At 40.3% G+C, this 18,686-nt stretch overlaps 1 protein-coding gene across 4 annotated transcripts in view; it reads right to left on the reverse strand.

Moving 5' to 3' along the window:
* The window catches only part of CALD1 (caldesmon 1), a 189,071-nt gene that overhangs the window by 113,950 nt on the left and 56,435 nt on the right, over positions 1-18,686 (reverse strand). For all 4 annotated transcript variants that reach the window (XM_055334651.1, XM_055334652.1, XM_055334650.1 and 1 more), the window contains one exon: positions 8,908-9,001. The gene's annotated coding sequence lies outside the window, so the exon portion shown is untranslated. The remainder of the gene's footprint in view (positions 1-8,907; positions 9,002-18,686) is intronic.

Raw genomic sequence — 18,686 nt, forward strand, 5'->3', positions numbered from 1 at the left:
GACATCCTGGTTGGTTTCGGAGAACAAGAAAGCTTTCCTGACAGCTGATTCAGGCGTTCTTCACCCTCTTGCTGGAAAACCTGTACTTTGCAAAAAAGCAGGAGTAGAACCCAATCTGAGAAGCAGCAGCAGTGGGTTTTTACTCCTGACACAATCCACAAGAAAGAAAAATACTTGTAATCAAGGACTTGAACTCAACAGGCACCTAGCCTGTCCAATCAAAACATGTGGCAACCACCTGGTAAGTAAGCATCTTGCAAAAAATGATACCTTCTTGTTTTGCTACCTTCTCTGAAGTCTCTTTGGAGCACGTGTGCATTTCCCAGGTTTTCACACTCAAACAACGCTGTCCACACTAGGTATAAAGATGACTAAGCAGTTTTGTATTAAGTGACCAAAGCAAATCCTGCCAATTTTAGAATAATTAAGTTTCTGCCGTCTAATATAAACAGTTCCAAGAACTACATGCAGCCTACCAAAAGTATATATTACAAGTAGTCAGCACCGTGGCCAGCTGGCAGACGGCTCAACCCAGTAAAGTAGAATTGTTCAGAATTCAGAGTATTATTTTTCTTTTCTCCCATTATTTTTTCTGCATCCGACTTTGTTTCTTTGGGAATGTTTTCAAGTATACAAAGCAAAAAACTGTTATGGAATTGCACCTTCTGTAAACGAATGAGCATTTCTCTTGAGGTCCTCTGGAACACACAAATCATTCCCATGTCAGTCCCGTCAACACAGACAGCCAAAGCAAAATGGAGCCAGTGAATCTACTTTGTTCCTACTCAAGTTAGAGTATTCCTATTTTGCTTGACCATAAGAAGGGTCTACAGTGACCACCAGACAAGCAAATATGCATATTAAACCTCCACGTCCACTGGGCACCGAAAGTATCTTCTTTCTGACCACAGATCTTTAACTGCCTTTACCAAGTGGCTTGGTGGGCCAGAATTTTCTGAAGTCAGAGACTCAAGACCACCAGGAATGAGTTAACTATTTAAGAGAAAAAAAAAATCTTAAACTATTGCCATGTGCTATGACATTAATCTTGGCCAGCTCTAATGGCAGATGTGGCTCAACAACATCAACTCAAGAAAATAGAGATGGTGGGCAGCCCCGGTGGCACAGCGGTTTAGCACTGCCTGCAGCTTGGGGTGTGATACTAGAGACCTGGGATCGAGTCCCATGTCGGGCTCCCTGAATGGAGCCTGCTTCTCCCTCTGCCTGTGTCTCTCCCTCTCTCTCTATCACTCATAAATAAATAAATTTTTTAAAAAAAGAAAATAGAGATGGTTAGACTAACCCATTCCACCATGACCTTCAAATGAGTGTGGCCGTGTCATCACACAAAAGGTCTCTGCATTTTCAACTGCATTATAAGCCCTATTGTCTTCTTCACTGTGATTAAATTCATACATAAGCAAAAGTGGTTAAGGCTCTACAGCCATCATCACAATGAAAATGTCAGGAGGACTATTCAACAAATATTGTGAAGAAATATTCATGTACTAGCCACCTTGCTTAGTGCGGCATATAGCTGTGAAAACGACGACTTTGCCCTTGCTGGGCTTATAGTCTGATGGTGGAGACAGGCCATAAATAAATAAAATACAAACTGGAATAAAGTTAGAAAGGAAAAACATGCTCTTGCAAGAGAGAGCGACAGGAGTGACCTAATGCTTTTCTTTGGGCTAGAACAGGACATAGGCAGTGAAAGCTTTTTCAAACTGGAATGATGTTAATACCCATACAGTCATGCATTCATAAAGAGAACATGAGTCTATAAGACCAGAACAAATAAATATATTTAAACAAATACATATATACAGACATCTCTTTTGCATCAGACATTCACTCTTCCAGGTGCTGATAAATCAAGCTTTTCTCTACTGTCTCTCCTAAAGAAGTGGGTGAGGAGTAAAGTAGCTAGTCAGGTTTGAGGGCTGGTGAACTATTCTCACCCCTTCTTTCCCACCTCAGGTCCTGTGTAAGTAATATAAAAATAATGATATATCAGATGCTTTCTGCCACAATTTATATAGAGAATCCACTTAAGATATTAACTTCACATGGCTAATGTAGGAGGCATGAATGAGGGCATCTTTCTGGAAACCATCCAGCTCAGTGACCTCTGACAAGAAAAGCACACTTCCCTACCACCATTAAGCCAAAAATTTGCTGATTAAAACGAAGCTGGTCCACTTTGTTTTGTCAAATTTGTTTCACAATTCCAAGAAATGAACAGGCCATAACAGATTTACCCCAGTGACACAATGTCTCACAACCAGCTTTTCCCCTTTGAATACCACAAACAGATCTTTTATTTGTTGACATACAGCCCCTGGACATCCGTGAAAACAAGATGTTCTCTCGCTGCTTTTTAAGTTAAATGGATTTAAGTCAGGGTCTCAGCCGAATTTCAAAAACAGATGTTACATAGCAGAACGGCCGAGTAGACCCCAGCAATGAGAGGCTATTACACTTGAACTTGAATATTCTTTGTTAGCAGGAGGAGCAATTAAAGGTGCCCTCAGCTGGAAACTGGAGCAACCCAAGGTTTACTACCATCTCCACTCAGTGATGGCCTGTGGGTCTGGGAAGCTGCTGGGCAGGTAGGATTCCTGGTCTGGGGGATACGCAGGTGAGAGATGATGACTGAGAGGTCTAAATGCCTTGGTTTTTGAGGGCCTAGGAGGAAGAATGACCTGCCTCCTACATGCCACCATCCTGCCTCTCTGTGAGCCCCAGAGGCCTTCCATGAAGTGGCTTCCCTACACCCTTCACGTGCCTCCACTCCCAACCCCATCCTCAACATGAAAACACAACTCGCAGCTACCTCCTCAACAGAGGTAGGAGCTGTTTCCTGTCCAGAGGACTTGGCCTGCTCCGTTTTAGGGTAAGCTCATATTTGACATTTATTTATGAAGTAAAGATGAATCTCCTTTTTATGTTCATTTGTGTTTTGGCAAACTGATTTATTATTTTACTTAAGTGAGGTTTACTTTAGAAAATTAGCTGAATTCATTCTAAAGTCTTAAAAAATAAAATACAGTACTTCACACTTTGACGATTTTTAAAATTTAATTAGCTTTCAACATGAAGATCAATCATCTAAGTTTATCCATTTGTGTCTGTCTCAGGGAAGAGCCACATTTGTGGAATCTGAAGATTATTTGGGAGGCCTTCTTTAAGAAAGAAAATATAGTACTCAATGTAAAAAAATCGGCAGAAGGGTTGTGATAGAGACGTGTTTAAGGGTTTCAGCTCCATTGGTTCTTTTTTATTTTATTTTTAAAATTTATTTGTCAGAGAGAGAGAGAGAGAGAGTGCACACATGCAAGCAGTGGAAACAGCAGGCAGAGGGAGAAGCAGGCTTCCTGTCAAGCAAGGAGCCCAATGCAAGACACGATCCCAGAGCCCTGGGATCATGACCCAAGCTGAAGGCAGATGCTCAACCGACTGAGCCACCCAATGGTGTCCTAGTTCCACTGGTTTCATGGTAGGTCTGCTTTGGATTTCTCACTGTAGGGTCTTTTGAGCATTCCATAAAAATGTTGCAGTACTCTCACTTTGCTTTTAATTTTTTATTACTTTGAAACTACAATTATGTCCTCCTTTAAAAAAATGCTTCCTGAAAACCAGAAGTTAGGAAACAAATAATGCTGGGCACAATTATGCATCATTTTTCAAAGCGGTTCACAGAAAAGTAGAATTACAGATACAACCACCGCATTGCTATGTTTTGCCTGTAAACCACATAATTAAGTATGACAGGTGGACGAGAGGGCAGAGAAATTTAAAATATTATGACTCTTCGCCAAGATGGGGCCAACGAAAAACAAACAAAAGTACTGGAAATCACAATTTACGTCAATGAACACATTATTAGATTCACTAAATTTCCCATTGCATCGAATAAAAAAAAAATAGTCTGTTTTATAGGAGAGAATAAAGGAACACTAGAATTACTCATGTAGCCCAGATCTGACATAGCACCTGAGATGGAGAGGGTCCAATTCAATGTACTACAGAAATAGTGAATTAATGAATGATTGAAAATGCATGTTTGAGGGACAAGAAGGAGGACGGATGGTGCTAACAGGGGTCACAAGCCTCCTCCTATCCTCAAGGCAGGTAACTCTATCCCCAGAAACTCTCATTATAACAAATGTCTTCATGTTTACGCATTGCGTAAGTCTGTGAGGGAATCATACTCACAATCATGAGTATAATAGACTTCTGGAAGGACTTCTTTGAAGAACGTGGAGAAAATGCTTGTAGAAGAGCTCCTTTCTTTACTCCCACCCTGTGTGTGTATCGGCACCCCCTCTGCATCCTCTGGGTGTGACAAACACACTGTCCCTGGACTGACAATGCCCCCTTCTGTGATGTATCCTTTTTGGCCATTAAATAACAGGACTCAATATTAATGTTGGCCTTCTCCATCCCTTTATAAAAAAGTGTTTTCAGCCAAAGATATTAAACTAGTCGACTGCTCTTTTCTCCTGTCAGAGAAACAGCCAGCATCCTGAAATCACAGCTCATTTGTACCACATTGGCGTGAATATTCAGACTCCATTTGTCTCCAGCTCTTAAATGCTGGTGTTAGAGTGAATGATAGACATTTTGTTTTGAATTAGCAAAAAGGAGGAGGGAAAAAGGGTCCAAGTAATAATTTTGGCCTAAAATATCTGTTTCATGGAATGCAGCTCTGCCTTTTCCTTAGTAAAAGTCGATTTAAAAAAATATATAGATTTAATTTGGCATTAAGTTGGCCCTGGGATGTAGAGAATCGTAGGAAAGAAACTGTTTCAGATGTCCCCTTCAACTGAGTGTTTGTTCTACGTAAATCCTCTTGGAGTATGGCTGCACGTAGTACAAGATGTTCACAAGCTCATTTTGTTAAACATCCCAAAGCAGAGTTCAGAAGCAGCTGGGTCTGTGTCCTTGAACAATAAAAATCCACTCATAGTTAGAGACCCAGGTAAGACTTTTGATCATTTTGGTTGGAAGCTATTCAATAGCACAATCATTCTTTTTCCCTTTATTCATGCCCATTGGAACCAAAGTCTAGAAAGGAGTTCTAGAAGAGACTTTCTTCCAGAACGAGCTCCTGGCATCACTGTCTATTTTTTCTCCTCGCCCTCTGTGGTGCTCATCTTGGTTTGTCCACACTGGCACAACTAACCTCTGCCAACAGCTGTGCTGGGCAGGAATTCATGCTTCCACAGAGGTACCTCTGAAAGCAAGGTGCAATTCCTTGGCCTAGAAAACTCCACCATTTGGCCAAAGTTACAAAATCTGCAAATGATGATGCTGGAATGTCCTCTCACGCTGCTTCATATGAACGTTTCCAGAATGTTGAGAAGACCATGGGACTGTGTTCTTCCCATCCTTTCAATTCTTAACCAAACTTGTGCTTATTGTGTATTTTTCTTCCTTATCCCTCGTGACAAGGACCTAAGCGCCGGCTCCTAAAGGTGAGATTTTTGGGAAGGGAATGGATTCAAGATGTTCTCATATAGGAGGCTGGTTCTAGAGCCTCTACCAGAAATCTATAGAAAAGATTCTTAGTGTAAGAAAGACTCCTTCAGATCCCATTGATAACAAGTTTGGGCACATTGAGCTACATAAGAGACTGAACACTTTATTAAAGGTGTCCAGGGAGACTTGTTCTGCAAAACTCAAGCAAAGAGGAAGAAAAAAAAAAAAAACCACTTCTCTTTCCATTCCATCTGGAGCTTCAACTGACTCCAAAAATATTGGCCCACAGTGGTTATAAAATCTTCCATTTATGCTGTTCTAAAGCAAGGGCAAAGCCTTACAACTCAAAGCACTTCTTTTACATGCTCATAGGAAAATCATCTTTCTTTCCAAATGTTGTAGCTGACTGAAATTAATGAAATGCAGTTGGGAGGCACCTATGCTGGCCACTGGCCACCATTCATTTGGAACACCCCATCTAGGCCATTCATAGATTGTAGAGCTATTTTCTCTTGACTCCAAAATATCTCTTTTCTCATGTTATGTAAGCAGCAACTTGCGTAAAAATCACTGAGGTGTCATTGATATTCTGGGTAGCTGCATAAAAATTGGCATATTTTCCTGGCTGCTCAAAGAATACCAAGAGGGAAGTGTGGAAGTGGGTATATGAAGAAAGCTGGCATCTCATAGTTAAAGAAAACAAGTGGGGTTTGCAGAGAAGGAGGAAGTTTCCAGGCTTCAGATAGTCTCTTCCACTACTAATCAGACAATTCAGGGAAAGATTGAGGTTCTGCTAAAAAAGAGAGCAAAGAGAGGAGAGAAAAAGGAAAAAAATTGCAAGGAGAGAATTTAAAAGAAGAAAAGTAATACTTCAAAAATAAAAGAAATGAACAAATATCTTTCCTTCTTTTATTTGTATCAGAGAAAGCAGGAAAAACTAAGGAAACTAGTGCTGGGATAAACGTGGCCTTTAGAAATGACATTTGCTGGTGGGGTCTTGAAAGAAGATTTCATGGCCCATGGCCTCTCCACATTCCACTAGCCCCAATTCTAGCCTGGCTGTGAAACTCTAAAATATTGCCAAAGCCTTCTTAAGAGCACAGGTGGGGGGGGGGTACTGGCAAGAATCAATGGATTAAGGAAGGAGTTCAGTGCAAAAGTGGTCCATTCCCCTCTACTGAGCCCTTTACTGGCTGTCTAGATAAGATGATGTTCCATGGTACCTGACCCTGAGAAGGATCTACTTTCTGTCTCTCTGGGCATTGAGGAATCTAATCCTGCTTCCCTACTGTCCAGTCTGATCAGCTCTGATTGGCTGATGAAGAGAATGGCCACAAAGGAAGGAGTTGATATTTGAGATCCCCATGGCAGAAACTTGGGCAGTCAAACACATGCTCATGGGTACAGCTAGTTAGCAAGAGGGTGGCAAAGTTGAGGAGGGCAAGTCCCACAGGAATGGTTTGGGGCATAGCCCCATAGGAGAGGACAGAAGAAGAAATAGAGCCAAAGAAATAGATAGACATACATGTTAGTTGATATACATGTTCTCACAAACCCTCATGAGAAGTAGCATGTGGATTTCTCCTTCATGGAAGGGATTCTTCTGCTATTTGCCAGGAGAATCTTCTGCGTACAATTTCTGGTAGCATTTTGGAAACATTGCTCCTCTATCTTCACACAATCTCACTGGATGACCTCATCCATTGTCATGGTTCTAATTCCTAAGTAGAGGCTATGACTGGGAACATCTCTGTCCCTCACTCTCACCTGAGCTTCAGACTAGCATATGCCCTTGAAGTCCCACAAGTCCTCACACTCAGTAAACCCCAGTCTAAACTCATCATCCTTCCCTCTTATATCCTGGAACAGTGGTCTCATGAGTGATGGGATCTGGGGCAGGCTCATGCTATCTACTCTCTCCTACCTTTTTGAGGAGACAGGTAACTCTCCTGGTGTCAACTAATCATATTTTTATTTTAGCCCCTCTCCAGTCTTATTTCCACATGTTGTGGGTAGAGGGCAGCAAAGGAAGAGAAAGTACCACTGATAATCATCATTTGGAGATAGTCTTGAGGCAAATAAATTGTAGGCTCAGAGGTTACATCTAATCATCTATGTATTCATCATTCAATAGATATTATTATTAAATGTATTACTATATACAAAACTTCCCTAGTGCTGTGAGGGATGTAAAAGGCACACTCTTTAATTTCAAAACTTACACCAAGTCATTGGAAAATGAGAGCTGTTCACAAAGGACTATACCACAGCCCAGCAGAACCAAATGTTCTGAGAGTAACATTAATGCTAAGGAAGTTCAGGAGAGAAGAATCAGAGGGAAATGCATCTTCAACAAATGAAAGATCCTCATATTAGAAACAAATGATGATAGGGTGTTATGGATTGAATGGTTGTGTCCCGAATTCATATGTTCAAGTCCTAACTTCCAGTACTTTAGAATGTAACCCATATTGAAGATCAAGTTTTTAAAGAGGTGATTCATTTAAAATGAAATGATTAGGGTGAGCCTTAATCTGATATGACTGGTGTCCTTATCAGAAGAGGAAATGTTGGACAGAGAGAGAGAGAGAGAAAGAGAAAAACCAAACACATGGACATGCTACAGGATGGCAGTGTGAAGATATGGGGAGAAGACAGTCATCTGCAAACCAAGCAGAGAGGACTCAGGAGAAGCCAACCCTGCTGACACCTCTATCTCAGACTTCTAGCCTCCAGGACTGTGAGGCAATTTTTGTTGCTTAAGCCATTGGGTCTGCCGTATGTTGCTATAGCAACACAAGCAAACTAATACAGGGTGCAAGGGATAAAATCCAGAAACAACAAATGTCTGGGAACCATGCTCAGTTCTTGAAAAACTTGCCCTCCTACTGGTGCCAGCCTGGGCAAAATGGTGAACAAGTGAAGTCTTCTTTACATTCTCCATCCTCTACCTTCTAAAATCCTCTCTTTCTGCTTCCCAGTAGACCCTCTGCCTGTGGAACCTTCTAGCTGAGGTGGGTTCATGGGAAGTGACAGGTACTTACTGCCCCCCAAATCACCAGTGTCTGTGCAAAGATGAGCTTATTCCCTGCGGAAGACTGACTCATCTATTTCCTCAAGTCATTAGCATTCTTTGCTGGAAGTGAGGACTTCATTATTATTGATCTGGGACTGTTTTTGCTTAAGATATTATACATGCAGGAAAAAAATTAAGGAAAAAAAATCAAATTATAAAGCAAAAGAAGTAATTCCTTCCAAACTTGATAGTTTAACTGGTAAATAAACTATAAGGAGCATAGCAGAAAGCCTGGCTTCTCATAGTGCATGTTTAGGTGCAAGAATGTAAAAAATTATGCAGAGAGGCTGTATAATTGCTAAGAACAGAGCTTCCTCCTCCCCCTCAATCACATAAATGCTACTCACAGGTAAGTGATCAAATGTCCACTTCTGAGCCTTCTGGTTGATCACCAATTTCTGTAGAATTTGATTGAAGGTTCTTAAAATATTTTAATGATACCTGGTATAAAACGAGGATGGAAACATGGTTAAGTGGAGTGAATTTTAGTTAATGTAGACTATTTGTTTTAAAATATGTCTTCCTCGGGTACTATTATGAGTTAGGGCCTTAAAGGGGAAATAAGGCACCAAAGGATGTTGTGCACTTGCCTTTAAAAAAAAAAAAAAACACGAATGCAATGATTCCAGAGTCAACCCTTAATTTACTCGAAATAATGGGGGTAGAGAAGGTGGTATAGTTAATACAAAGCAGGGAGTAGTACAAATGCCAATAATCAAAGGCAAAGACTTTAGAACATAGTCAAGGATACTCCCATCTCCAAGCTCAACCCTCAATCCTTCTAAGCTTCAGATTCTCAAAAACCATTTGGACCCTTTGCTTTGTCCAGAGTCTTCTCTGTTGGTGATGGTCTCAGGAGCTTAACTAATTGGTAGAAGAAGAGAGACAGGAGGATTACAAATATATAGAAATGTACTAGTAGATAATCTAGAATTAACTCTCTTGCACTTAAAACACAACAATAAATATTAAACATTACAAAGACCGAGAAATAACAACTGTGAAGCAAATTACCATCATAACCCTAAACCTTCCCCAACACGATGCAACAAGGACTTCTAATGAGTACGAGTATGAAATGCAACTTTGTGCATTTAATGTTCGCCTTTAATTGACTATATTAATGGGTTTCAAGTGGACCTTAAGAATATAGTTTGCTTTCATCCATTCCCAGCCTCTGCCACCGGGCATTGGAAGAAAACAGAAAGTCATGGAGGTGAGGGGACTGGCTTAGAATCTCACTGCTAGAAATTGGGCCTAGATTCTTGGATTCTCATTTCAGGTTTCACAGGTAAAAAAAAAAAAAACAAAACAACACAAAAACATGTTACTTATGGTTTGTATCCATCTGAGGAAGACTATTTTGCAAACTCGGATCAAGGAACATTGAGGGGCTCACAAATTCATCAGCAAATCTAGATGCCTCCCTTTCCTTAATCTTGAGTGGCCACTCAGGCTGTCTACAGCTCCCTTCTCTCTACCTCTTCCCACTGGTCTATCACCTCTTCCCACTGGTCTCAAGCACAAACATCTCTTGTCGTACTGCCACACATTCAAAGTTCTTTGTTCAGCATTCCGGGAATGTGGGCCCTCATCTTAAGGAGACTAAAATTCAGTTGGAGTGATAAAACCTACAATTACACTTCTGGGTTACAAAGCCAGAGAATGACAAGAGCTCCAGATCCCATTTAAATTCCTTTTCTTCTACAGTGGATTCAAGTTTGGAGGTCTTTTCTATAAACTTGAGGGGATAGGAGAAGAGGACAATAAAATTGGGAGGCATTTCCTAGGTGGAAAGCTGGTACAAGGCTGCTTCATCATCCAGTTCCTCAGAGCTCCTAGCCCCTGCCAGCATTCAGGAGGACATTAAGAAATATTTGTTGAATAAATGAATGTAAACGATGATGGATGAGTTTCCCAAAACTGTAGGCCAAATTTTGTGCATATTAACCTTCATTAGCTTTCAAGGCAGTCTCTGTTCCATTTGTCTCCCCGCCAAAATAAAAACCACATGCTAAACAATTAATTAGCAGAGTGCTTGAGGATGGAGTTTAGATGAGACCTGATAACAAAGAGTGTTCCTACGAGTCAGTTTACAAACACATATGGATTGAGTGCCCTCTGTGTGCCAGGAACATATCAGGGATATGCCAATGAACAAACAGCAGTGGTACTTGGTCTTACGGTGTTTATGGTGTATTGAACCCCCAGAATATGGGTTCTCAGACTGGCTGCACAACAGAATCTTTGGGTGGAGGGGGGTTGCTTTTAAAAAATATATGGGGCACTCAAGAGAGGTGCCCAGGAATTTGCACCTTATAAAAGCTGCCTATATCTGGAATGTAATGTAGATTATAGTACCCTCCCCAGAGAAGCCTCCCATCCTTGACCTTTGGGCTTTAACAAAGACATCAGACTAGAAGAAAGCAAGAGTTATGTGCCTAGACTGTAACTAAACATACTGAGAGGCATTTAAATAAGCAGAGAAAATAATCGACAGTACCTTCCTAAACCCTCTGGCAGGATCAGTATTTATTTGCCTAGTTTTCCTTTCCCTGCTTTCAATTCTCACCATCCTCAATTTTCTTTTTAAATTTAGTAAGGAATAAAGGAAAAGTAGAGGAAGAAAATGCTATCGGTGGGAAAAAAATTGTTTTTGCTCTATAGTATTTGGGTCTATGTTCATGAACTGTCTTGTTGGTGAGACAGAAAAGAAAGGCTTTCGGGAGAAATGGCAAAGTCACTGGAAGTGGAGTTTGTCTTCAGATACGCTTTCCTGTTTTCCAAGTTAGAAAGTTAGAATCCAAGGGCCACAAAACTGATGGAAGCTCTTCCTCCCTGTGTTAAGATCTTTTTCTGCCATTAGTTACTTTGAAACTTCAAATAGATTTCTGGGTGAACTATGACTCACTGGGCCCCTTTAAGCTTTTTAATTCAGTGCCCAGCACATGGGTTCTGGTTGACCTGGCTCAGAGGCAGTTACTGAGATTGTCTGCAGGCAAAGCTGAGTCTAGACCAGATGGCAAAGAAGGAAAGAGGTGAGATGGAGGAGGAGAGGAAGGAGAGAGAGCAGGATTACGTTAGGCAAGTGAGCTTCCCTTCCTCCCATGACCCCCTTCCCAGCCCGTGGCAAACAGCCAGGTGCTATTCATTGCTCCTTTGACTGAACCATCTGCTCAGGCATGGGGGGACATTTGGGTTTTATATGAAAATTTGCTCTGGGAGAGTCAAGGTGTAGTAAAAGGAAAGGAGAAATGTCTCTCCCCTCAATCAGATTTCTAGTCCTCCAAGAGTAGTGATTCTCTTAAAAACCTCAAAAAATCCCTAGCTTAAAGCCAGTCGGTAGCATAAGAAACAGAAACCAGCACCTTCCTAGGTTACCCAAATGAAAAAAAAAAACAAAACAAAACAAAAACAAACAAACAAAAAAAACATTGCCAGTGTGTATTTGCAAGAAGTGATTGCAATTCTACCTGAAAATTCCTGCCACAAATATTCTAGAAAAGATGCCATTTTCTGAATGGATACCAGAGGGTTGGGTGAAGGGGAGGGTCTTAAATGATCTATAATGACAATAACAGGTAGTTATTGCAAAGGTTAAATTAGGGATCTTTCACAAAAATGAATCACTTTGTCTAGCCAACAAGAAGCAGGTTTTAATTTAATCTAAAATTTTATCTTATGTGGTTGAATTAGGACCCTTGATTTTAACATTCATACTGATTAATGTTAATACATTAATATTGACCTTTAAAAATCCCCCCATGACTCTTTTATAATATGCTCTGCTTTCATTTTGGACATAATAAATACTATGTATTAAGGACTCCCAGTGCCAGCCCTTGTGCTAAGCACATGGTGCACATCGATGTCATCTGATCTCTGTGGCAACCTAGTGAGGTATGTATTCTTATCTTAGGGTGAGCATGAAGAAATTCATTGTCTTTAAGTCATTTGCCTCAATTCATCCAGCTGGTAAGTAGTAAAGCAAGTATTCAAACCCAAGGGCTGACCCGGCCTGATGGGTGTATTGAAAGGATACATGCCCACATTCACTCACTCATTGAGTGGGTACTCTGAGCCAGGATGGGGCACACAGAGATGAATGAGCAAGGACTGCTTTCCCAGAGCTTGTGTTCTGGTGGAGTACAGACAACACACGTGTTTCTGAGCGTGAGTAAATAAAACAGCATGTTGTAGTAGAAGGCCACTGGAAAGCCACTGGGGATTGTGTAGTGAAAGATGGTCTCTCTAAAGAGAAGACATGGAGGCTGAAAATGCATTTCTAGGGAGGAGTAGCCCATCTGAAGATCTAGGGAAAGAGTGTTCCAGGAAGAGCCCTTGAGAATCCTAGCATGAAGGAGAGGCTTTTATGAGATGACTGTGTGCTCTGTGATCATGATACTCTTTCAAGTTACTTGACCCATATGGGACTCAGGCTTATCTGTCTGTTGGCAGAGTATGCAATGCTGAAAGATGTGCTGAACAAGGGGACTTACCAAAAAACGATCCTCGAAGTGTGGCCTTTGCTGGAAATCATGACAGTGGAAGTGCTGCTGGTGATCTGGCCCTCGCCATAGAGAAGAGTGCCAGGGACCACACATGGCCACCCCTGCATTCAGTGCTCAGAATGGTGGAGGTCCCCTGCACCTCCTCTCACTAGGCAACCTTGAAGAGAGATGTTTTCTGTGGGTTTATGTGAGCTCCTATTAGTCTTGTGCATCAGGGGATAAGATGGAATATTTCTTAATAACAGAAGAACGAGAAGCTACAGGATTATGATCCTTGGAATGGGAAAGGAATGGTAAGTAGCTGTGTCAGTCTTAGTTGGCAGGAAGTCACATAATTTGCAAGGATGGAAATTAAAATATTTTAAAATAGATCTATGGGTTTTAGTCAGAATGAGCCAGTAACAATAAAACATCACTAATTGTCCCTTGTGAATTGTCTCTCTTTTTCATTTATAGTTGAATATGGGAGCTAGGAGTGCTTTTAGGAGGGAAGAAATATGTGCTCTTAGGGAATTTGGTCACTTAAATAAATACTAACGAGTAAACTGACCTTGACCAAGTCATTTAACCACTTTAGGACCCTTGATTGCCTCATCTGTAACATTAATTTTTTTGGAATAGAGATTTAAGATCCTTCCAGTTCAGATGGTTTGCATAGAATTCTATGACCTTCTGGAACGAAAAAAATGTCTTGTGCATGTCTCAGTATCTGTGAATGACTTTGTAATGGTTGTGAATAAAACAAGCTCATCCCTTTCAGCATCAAATAGGCTGCTCAGAGAAGAGTACTGCTTGCAGGGACCATGACCTCGCCTACCCCTTCCCCATCATTTCTAAGACATGAGTGTATTTGATAACTCTAAGAGAAATGATAATATATTACAAAATAATATCTATCATTTACTGAATGCATACTATGTGCAAAGTACTTGACATCTGTTATCTCATTTAATCTTCAAAAGAAAACTATGAAACTGGTTGTTTTTATTAGCCCCATCTGAAAGCAAGGAAACAGATTCAGATTCACTAACACATAGTTAATAAGTAGCAGAGCTGGAACTGTACCCAGATTTGTTTGACTCCAAAACTCTTCCCATGACTGAACACTTGGAGTAGTCCTAGCTGCCAACAATGACATTTCTTTTACTCTTTTGAGATCTATACAAAAACAAATTTTTTTTGGAGGGGGTTCTTAATGAGTCTGTTTAATGCAGATAGACTGACTTATGCATTCGCCTATAATGGAGTAGCTTGTGGCAGTTTAGTGCTCTTGCTGAGAACAGACAGAAAATCTGGATAAAATTCCAAGAGCAAAAATCTGCTCAAAGGCATCAGAGAGCTGCTGCAGTAACCAAGACTTAAGGGGTCAACATTCTGGAGGGGAGGAAGGCCTGGAAAAGTGGCCTCACATTCAGTTATTTCTCCCTCAAGACATTTGCTGAATCCTTAAGACACAAAAACATGAGAGAGAATAAGAAACCAAGCAGGATACTTCTACACACCACAGTTTTCAGCAGCTGCACAGAGCTGAGTAGGAAAAGCTTCCAGAAGGAGGAACCATTCTGGACTCAACAGAGCTACTCTATGTCTAGATGGAGTGGTTTTTACACAGCTGTACATGTTTGTCAAAACTTATGTAACCCTATTAAAAGGAGGAAATGTTACTATATGTAAATAATGCTTCGATAAAAATAAAAGTGGAAGCAAGGAAAATAAAAATAAGAAGTGTCTGGGGATACAATCTCAATAGGACCCTTGGAAGGCTCACCCACAGAGAGGGGGCAGACCAAAGGTCCATGGAGTGATACAAACTCACCTCAGCCCTAATTCAACTAAAGTGAACTTTCCAAATCTATCAAACTCCCAGAACATAGGGGAACCCCATCTGGAGAAAGCAACAGCATGGAGCACTTCAATTGGGCATGCCTATGGAAAAAAAGAAAACTAAGTCTTCTGTTTAACACCAAACCCTCTACCCCACTACCCCTTAAAATTCCAGATTGAGTGTAGATCTAAATGTGAAAGCTTACACATAAAAGATTTCAGAAAAAAGCAGAAGATATGTCCATGTTCTTGAGACAGGTAAAGATTTTGTAAATCCCTAATCATAAAGCATTAAAATTGGTAAATTTTACTGCACTAAAATTAAGAACCACAAAGAAAATGAAAAGGCAAGCCATGGGTTGAGAAAAAAAAAATATTAGCAATACGTATATCTGACAAAGGACTTACAGTCAGAATATATAAAGAATTCCCACAAATCAGTAAGAAAATGATAGATGACCCAATAGGAAAATAGGTAAAGGCTTTGATAGGCACTTCACAAAAGAGGATACTAAAATGGCCAATTGGGACGCCTGAGTGGTTCAGTGGTTCAGTGCCTGCCTTCGGGCCAGGGCGCGATCCTGGAGACCTGGGAATGAGTCCCACATCGGGCTCCCTGCATGGAGCCTGCTTCTCTCTCTGCCTGTGTTTCTGTCTCTCTCTCTCTCTCTGTGTGTGTCTCTCATGAATAAATAAAATCTTTTTAAAAATGACCAATAAGCATATGAAAAAGTGCTCAGTCTTTTTAATCATTAAAAAATTTCAAATTAAAACCACACACCATTAGAATATTTAAAAGACTGACAATTCAGTGTTGTTGAGCAACTGGAACTCTCTCATGCACTGCTGTGGCAACGCACTGGTACAATCACTTAGGAAAAATATTTGGCAGTTTCAGCTGCTGAAATGGAATATTTGTGTATCTTGTAACCAAGATATCTTCCTCTTAGGTATACACACAACAAAAATCTAGGGGTGCCTGGGTGGCTCAGTTGGTTGGCCGTCTGACTTGTTTTTGGCTCAGGTCGTTATCTTGGGGTCCGGAGACTGAGCCCTATGTCAGCTCTATGCTCAGTGGAGAATCTGCTTGAGGAGTCTCTCCCCCTCTCCCTCTGCCCTTCCACCTATTCACACACACACACACTCTCTCTCTCAAAAAATAAATCTTTTTTAAAAATCCATGCACATATTCATCAGAAGACATGAACTAGAATAGAATGCTGATAGCAGCAGTTTTTATAATAGCCACAAACAGGAAATTACCTCATTGTCTACCAATAGTAAAGTGGATAAGTTGTGGCAGGCAAACAATGAAATACTGTATAACAATTAGAATAACCTAAGTATTGCTTAAGCGATGAATCTCAGAAGCATAATGTTAAACAATGGAAGTCACACACACACACACACACACATATATGTACACACACACACACACAGAAGGATTCCATTAATATAAAATTTAAAAACAAACAAAACTAATACTTGGTGTTAGAAATCAGAATAATGGTTATCCTGAGGCAGTGGAGGTAAGGGGAGGAGGTTGAATGTAAAAGGAGGTACAAGGGGAGCTTTTGGGGTGCTAGTAATGTTCTGTTTCTTTCTTTAAAAAATATTTCATTTATTTATTTGAGAGAGAAAGAGAGCATGCACCTGAGCGGGGGTGGGGGCGGGGGTAGGGGCAGTGGGAGAGAAAGAGAGAAGCAGATTCCCTGCCGCCCATGGACCCAGATTCGGGCTCGATCCCAGGACCCTGAGAACACAATCTGGGATGAAGGCATACACTTAACCAACTGAGGCACCTTGGTGCCCTGTAATGTTCTGCTTCTTGATCTGGGTAGGGACTGTACCATTATGTTCATTTAGTGAAAATTCATTATGCAGTCCCATTATGATGTGTACACTTTTATGTATGTTATGTATCAATAAGATTGTTTTTACTATATGTGAAGAGAAAAAGATAAAGCCTCAGTTAGAAAAGATGACAACTAAGAGAATTTATGAGCTCAAAATATATAAAATCATGAAAGTTCAATATTTCTGGTCATATATTATACCAGTAGGAAAATAAAATAATAAAAAGAAAGACAAACAAAGAGAGAAAACAAGAAGGTAATACAAATCAATGTACTCTGTAGGGGGAAAGCTGTAGTCAGAAAGGCTGGGATCAATTTGGCCAGTTATTTCTAAATTAAAAGTCAACACTGGATTATTTACCAATGACTTAGTGAACTTTCCATAGATATATTTTGGCTTACTATATCTTAGAAGGGAAAGTTTGAATGTTATTGCAAGTGGCCCATACCAAAGCAATTCAAATATAGGGGCTACTTATCATCTTAAGATGTGGTGAAACTGCACGTCCATTCAGCCCCTTGCTCACTAACCACAGTTTCTCTTCTTCCTTTCAACCACCCACCTTCCCAGATCTACCTCCAGTGGTGCACATGTGCATCAAGCTCTTGCACAAGGTCTCTTCTTTACTTATTTAAATCGTATGCTTCCATTTAAGTTTTTGCCTGTGTATCTTGAGTACTATTCATCCAGAGTACGCTTGCATTTCAGTGTGAATTTTTATGTCTGTGGGAGAGTCTCTTGGTTTTCATGACGAACGTTTTTCACATTACTATGGAATTTTGCATATGGACATATAAAAATATTCATATAAATTAGTAGATAAGAGAGACAAGGTGCATTTAATAGAATACTATGTTAGGAATTTATTTAGCCAAGCAGGTTAAATAAAGCAAGAAACCAAGGAAATTGTTCATGTAATTCAAGAAAAAGTCAATGGTTCAATGAAAGTAAAAGTTCTCTTGGCAGTCTGCAACAGTTTCACTGCATTGCTGACAAAGCTTTAAACTATTCAGTTGGGTTGGATATTGGTCTTTCCCTTGAAAACAGCACTGAATTGTGAGAGAGTGGGGTCATGATAGAGGTATGACCTTAAGGAAATTCTTTGTTGGATATCAGTTATTTATTTTAAAATCAAAATGATTAGAAGTAACAGGTGCTGGCAAGGAAATGGAGAAAAAGGAACCCTTGTGCACTGCTGGTGGCAATGTAAATTGGTACAGCCACTGTGGAAAGCAGTATGGAGGTTCCTCAAAAAGTTAAAAATAGAAATACCATATAATCCAATAATTCCACTATTGAGTATTTACCCAAAGAAAACAAAAACACTTAACTCAAAAAGGTATCTGCACCCCTAAGTTTATTACAGCATTATTTACAATAGACAAGACATGGAAGCAATCTAAGTGTCCATTAATAGATGAGGAAATTTGGTTGATACATACATGCATGCATGTACACACAGACATGGGAATATTATGAAGCCATAAAAAGGGTGAGATCATGACATGTGAGACAACACGGATGAATCTAGAGGGTATGATGCTAAGTGAAAGAAGTCAGACTGAGAAAGACAAATACCATTTGGTTCCACTCATAAGTGGAATCTAAAAAAACATACACATACAAATGAATAAACAAACAAAAAGCTGAATCAGGCCCATAAATTCAGAGGACTAGCTGACGGTTGCCAGGAAGAAGGGGGTGTAAGTTTGGGAAAAGCAGGTGAAGGGGAGAGGGAGACATAGCTTCCAGTTACAGGACAAAATATGTCATGGGAATAAAATGCACGGTCTTTATTGATAATTCTATCCCGAGCATTTTGCATATTACATGGCATATGACATATATCCCATAAAAGTTTGTCAGGGGACTGAGGCAATGAATGGATGAGAATGCACATAATGAACCTAGTATTGGACCTAGAATGCTATTGG

This window comes from Nyctereutes procyonoides, unplaced genomic scaffold (genome assembly GCF_905146905.1).
Source record: "Nyctereutes procyonoides isolate TBG_1078 unplaced genomic scaffold, NYPRO_anot_genome, whole genome shotgun sequence".
Classification (NCBI taxonomy): domain Eukaryota; kingdom Metazoa; phylum Chordata; class Mammalia; order Carnivora; family Canidae; genus Nyctereutes; species Nyctereutes procyonoides.